The sequence below is a fragment of the Rhinolophus sinicus genome, linkage group LG05, assembly GCF_036562045.2.
Source record: "Rhinolophus sinicus isolate RSC01 linkage group LG05, ASM3656204v1, whole genome shotgun sequence".
NCBI lineage: Eukaryota > Metazoa > Chordata > Mammalia > Chiroptera > Rhinolophidae > Rhinolophus > Rhinolophus sinicus.
The window spans coordinates 102,134,488-102,140,706 of record NC_133755.1 but is presented as its reverse complement, the minus strand read 5'-3'; the positions used below and the strand labels follow the sequence as shown (position 1 = coordinate 102,140,706).

At 36.9% G+C, this 6,219-nt stretch overlaps 1 pseudogene; it reads left to right on the top strand.

Moving 5' to 3' along the window:
* Positions 1–1,494: 1,494 nt before the first annotated feature.
* On the top strand, positions 1,495–2,849 carry LOC141571876 (large ribosomal subunit protein uL4-like; annotated as a pseudogene).
* Positions 2,850–6,219: the final 3,370 nt, after the last annotated feature.

Here is a 6,219-nt window from a genome sequence, read left to right as displayed (position 1 = left end):
CTGTCCTCCTGGGCTCTTCCTCTCATTTACTGAAGACTCCAGCTCCTGGCCCAGTCTCCTCCCCTCTCCTCATGTCATCATTCTCAGTGATTTCACTAAAATAGAAAGAGTCAGACAAGGACTGACTTCCTCACTTTCCTTCCATCAAACTTACCAACCGATCCGCATCTGTATCTACAGTTGAAATCCCACCCATGCTCCTATCTATTGACAATGTCTCCAAATGTGCTTAGTACCTTATCTCCTCTTAAATATTCAAGGATTCTACTTCCTATATTTTCTCTCACTCTTTCCCAGATCATCAATTTCTCCCTCTCTTTATATTAATCCCAGATGTATATCAGTATGCCTTGATACGCCCTCTCTGAAAATACCCTCTCTTAATCCAATCCCGTATCCCCCTCTGCTATTCAGTTTCTCTGAACTCCTTCCTGAGCAAAACCTCTCAAAGCACAAGTTGATTCTTGGTTTCTCTCTTTTGCTGTCTTTAATTTTTGCCTTAACTTATTCCAGTTGGGTTTCGATTCCATCATTTCACTGATACTTTTATCAATTAGTGCTAAATACCATATGTTTTGCCATTTCCATTGGACATTTCCCTTTCCTCATTTTGTTCAATCTCACATTCAATCAGGTAATCACTCCCTCCTTATTAACATACTCTCCTCCATTGGTTCTGAGGACATCACACTCTCACAATCTTCCTCCTACTTCTCTGGCTACTTCCGCTCAGTCTCCTTTCCTGACTCCTCCTCTTCTGCCTGTTTTCCGAAAGTTTCTCTTTCTCTGGGCTCCGTCCAAGAACGTCTCTTCTCTCTCCTGCAAGTTGCTCTTCTACTCTCAACAAGTGAAAGTCCATGTAAATGCCCAAATTCCCACATTTATGCCTCCAAATTTATCAATCAGGCTTTCCTCTTGAGAGCGCTCCTTGCCATACATATGAAACCTAACATGTCTAAAGCAGAACTTTCCATTCCCAAGCAAATAACTCTCCCAGGTATCCTTATCCACCTAGATACTCAAGCCTGAAAGTAACTGGAGTCTTACCTGTAATTTCTCCCCCTCCCTTAAACTCCATCCATCTTCAATCCAACAGCAAGTCCTCCAGAGACTACCTCCAAAATGTGTCTTGAATTCATGTACTTTATGTCAAAGGCCAACCACCTAGCACAAGACACCGCTATCTTTCACCTCTAATACTGCAATAGCTCCCTTTTTCAGCATTTTCCCTCTAATCCATTCATTGTAATGCGAATACATTGTAAATGTATTTACTTATCTACTGCAGCTCTACCCACTGGAAACTCCGTAAGCAAAGCACCAAGTCTTCGTCATTCTAAACTGAGTGTCTAGAACAGTGCTCTGAATATACTAATCCCTTATTAATGTTTGCTAAATTAATAATAATGATAACACTATGTGACAGTCACAGAATCAACGAATATTATTTTAAGAATTACAAAATCAGCTTTTCCCGTGGAAGGCACTGGGTTGAGAGGAGTGTGGCCCTCTCCTCTCCCACCATGGCGTGTGCTTGTCCACTGACATCGGTGTACTCTGGAAATGGGGAATCACCTGGCAAAAACATCACTTTGCCTGCTGTGTCCAAGGATCCTATTTTGACCAGAAATTGTGAACTTTGTCCACACCCCCTTTCACAAAAATAGTAGACAGCCCTGTGCTTTCAGTGGATTATGCGGTCATCAAACCAGTGCTGAGTCGTGCAGTATGGGCGGAGCAGTAGTCCCAGAGTTCGAGGTGGTGGGACTCATTGTTCTGGACAGGGTGCTTTTGGCAATGTGTGTCGTGGGGGGCCACATGTTTGTTTCAACCAAAACCTGGTGCCATTGGCACTGCTGAGTGAACACAACACAGACGCGATATGCCATCTGCTCTGCCCTGACTGCCTCCACCTTACCAGCACTGGTCATGTCTAAAATTCATTGTAGTGAAGAAGTTCCTGGACTTCCTTTAGTGGCTGAAGATAAAGTTGAAGGCTGCAAGAAAACCAAGGAGGCTGTTTTGCTTCTTAAGAAGCTTAAGGCCTGGAATGAAATAAAAAAGTCTATACCTCTCAGCAAATGAGAGCTGGAAAGAGCAAAATGAGAAACCGTTGTCGTATCCAGCTCAAAGGACCTTGAATCATCTATAATGAGGACACCATTATCACCAAAGCCTTCAGCAAACATCCCTGGAATTACTCTGCTTAATGTAAGCAAACTGAATATTTTGAGACTTGCTCCTGGTAGGCATGTGGGCCGTTTCTGCATTTGGACTGAAAGTGCTTTCTGCAAGTTAGATGATCTGTATGGCACTTGGCATAAAGCTGCCTCCCTCGAGAATAACTACAACTTTTCCACGCACAAGATGTTCAACACAGAACTTAGGAGAATCTTGGAAAGCCCCGAGCGCCAAAGAACCCTCTGAGGACCACACAAGAAGAGTCACTGCAAAGTCCTAAAGAAGAATCCACTGAAAAACCTGAGAATCATATTGAAGCTAAACCCATATGCAAAGACCATGCACTGGAACACCATCTTTTGCCAGGCCAAGAACCACCAGCTATGGGTGGATAAAGCAGCAGCAACTCTAGAAGCCAAATCATATGAGAAGGGGGCTCCAGGTAAGAAGCCTGTGATAGGGAAGAAAGGAAAGAAGGCTGTTGGGGTTAGGAAGCTAAAGAAGCCTTTGGTGGGAAAAAGACTGCAAAAAATAAATAAATAAATAAATAAAAATAAAAAATAAAAAAAAAATAAAAAAAGAAAAAGACTGCAGCTACCAAGAAATCAGCTGAGAAGAAGCCTGCAGAAAATAAACCCATCACCAAAGAAAAGAGGCTTGTGGCATAAACTTAAATTTGTTTACAAATGTCACATCAGCTAATTTTGAATAAAAACCTGATCAAAGAGGCAGTGAGAAACAAAAAAGAGTTACAAAATCAAAAGACCTTTATAAGCAAACTGGCCATTCTTTTGCAAAAGATACATGTTATCAGTTGCCTTCATTTTAAAAGTTTACTAAACATAATAATGCAAAATTACTATATTCCCATCTCCACCAGCTGCGTATTGTGTGCGTATCAGGTTGTGTTAATTTCTTAAAAGTTCTTTCTCCTCTTCTAATTCCTGTTTCCAGCACCTTTTGATTCAGATTGACCAGGATCTGTCCCCCCTAAAACGCTCTTGATTCCTCCTAAAGTATTTGACTTTAAAAGGCCACCTATCAGAAGCCGAAAATTGTCATTTCCCCAGATGCAGAGGCTTGTCTCATTTCTTTAACCACTAAATTAAATGATAAATCAAAGACAGTCTAAGGGGGTAAAAACTATCAGAAGTCCAACTTGTAAAGCAGAACTGAAGTTGAAAAGCAAGTAGGAATGAGACACACTATCTGGGCATCAGCAGCCACAGGGGAATCCTGCCAAAAAGTCAGAAATAGCTTCTCAAGGGTAACCATTTTTAATCTATTTTATTTCTTTCTATTACTCTGCCTAGGTAACACAAAACGTCAACTGATATGAAACCTTCTAATAAATGCAGCTGGTAATATGGTCTATTTATATTCTTATTTTATTTGATTCCATTATTCTCCTACAATTCTCCTGGTATTAAAAATCCTTTTGATGGTTGCTCTGTTTTCCATTTCCAAAGTCATTAACCTCATTCCCTACCCAAGGTAAAGGGAATGTTCTGTGACAGCCTTGTTTACAGAGAGCAGGAAAGGACTTGGCAGCTGTTCCAAAGTGTCAAACGAGATAGCCTGAAGAATGCTTTAGAAAAGTGTCACCAAATGGGGAAGCCACGTCACACTAACTAGACTGCCTCCTTGTCGATCACTAATAGAATTTTCTGATGTGTACCTCTTGAGAGAGAAAGATTTATTAGAAGGAGGGAGGAGTGCAGGGCAATTTCTTTTGTACCTTTCATATGACTTTTACTGTCTTCAAACTCTCAAAATCATGGGGGTTGTCTTAAAAATGCAAATAAGAAGAAGAAACAACAACAAAAAAGGACTGTTTTAATTTGAATTAAAACACAGTGCCCTTTTGAGAATGATTTTATTTTTAACATCTCAGAATACCTCTAATACACCAAACTTTAACACAAAACTTATCCTTTTTATCTATTTTAAGAGGTATATCTGAGAGTACGCCAAAGTATTCATTTAAACTATGCCCTTATTGAAAAAACATACAATTGGGTAGCAATTGACCAAAGTTCTCTAAGATATTGAAGTAAATAATTTCCTATTCTCGTTACATTTAGTTTCTTGGTGAATTCAATTTGTTCATTCATAGACATTTCTTAAATGCCTACTCTGTGCAGGCACAATTCCAGGCACTTAAAAGCAAATAACATTTAAAATTCAGTTTCTAAATTGCGCTAACCACATATAGGACAAATCAAGTAGTTCACAGTCCAATAGGTAAGAGAAAAAAAGATGATAGTGCGATAGTAGTCAAAAGACTGTCCACAAGGCTTTATTCCCCTGTGCTTTCTCTCTGCCCAACCCTTTCACCTGAATCCTAATCTATTTCTTCTAATCCATGGGATCTCCCATCTTCACTTCAACATCAGGATGTTCAAAACAGATTTTGCCATTGTTCCCAACTCTAATCTGGCTCCATCCCCTAGATTGTCAAAATAATAACCAACTATGAACTTGAAGTAGGTGCAAGGTTCTGCATTAACTGTTACACCGATTATCGTTTTAACCTTCAAAACATTCCTATGAACTAATATTATTAGTCTATTTTACAAATAAGGAAATGACCATCAAAAGATCTTCACTTCATGAAGTTCTACAGGAAATACTTTAGAAATTAAAGGGGAAAAAAGCTTAAAATACAAAAATGGTGACCAAAGTTATTGGTAACATAATAATAAATCTAAAATATCTCTATAGAAAATAATAATATCTAATTTTTAGGGTTTAAAATAAAATAGCCCTAAAATATCGGGCAAAATTAGATGTAAGGTGCAAGAATGTGATTGGAAATAAAGTGCTCTAAAGGCCTTCTATTGTTCAGAAAGAGGTTTTCTATGCCCCTCTTTAGGCAAATAAGCACTTTTAAGGATGAAGAGATGTCCCATATGTCAATAAACACGTTAATAAAAATCGTTAATCAAGAAGAAGTAAAAATCTGAAGTCAGTATGGAAATAATAATATAACTTAAATGCTTGTTAAAAAATGTTTAAAACACACTGAAGTAAGAATTCATCCTAGTTTTAAAAATAAAATAATATATTATACTTACCATTGTTTTGAAGTTTAGTATGATATAAAATAATACTACAAAAAAGAAATAAAATAAAAAAGTGTATGTAATAATTCTAATTTGTGGAGTTTAAAAATAAGATAGACCTAAAATACTAGATAAAAATTAGATGCAAGAGGAAGCAAAGGCATACAACTTTCATAGAAAGAAACAGAACTATCTCTATTTGCAGATGACATAATTGTATATCTAGAAAATCTAAGAGAATCAGTGATATAAATCACTACAAACAATAAGAGAATTTAGCAATGAAACTCTAATATCAATATCCAGAAATCAATACGTTTCATATGCACAAACAAGAACAAACTGGAAAATATAATGAAAGAGAAAACTCAATTTACAGAAACAACAGAAAAGAAAAATACTTGGTTATAAGGTTAACAATAAATATGTAAATTTATGTGAGGAAAATTTTATATTATTTCTAAAATATAAAACAATAGACTTGAACAAATAAAAAGAGAAACATGTTTTCAAACAGGAAGACTAAATATCATAAAGGTATCAATTATCTCTAAGTTAATTTAAAATTTTGCATCAATTCCCAAAAAATGCCAGTAAGTTTTTCCTCCAGATACAGATAAGTTGATATAAAGTTAAGATTGAAAAATAAACAAGCATGATGGAAAAGTTCTGGCAATCCATTGCATCACAATGTAAGTATACCTAATTTTGTATTGTATACTTAAAAATGGCTAAGACACTAAACTTTATATTTTTTTCACCATAATTAAAAAAAAAACCACACACACAGAAAAACAGGACAACTCCTCCATACAGATCACCTCTCAAGCATTCTCATCTAATATTACAGATAAGCCCTCCATTTTTAAGGAGTATCTATCTAGTGAACTAGAAATACTGATTGCACTGAACTTCAGTACATTCCTTCAAGTGTGATATGCTTCAGCTTTGTTCAGTGCCTGACACAGAGTGA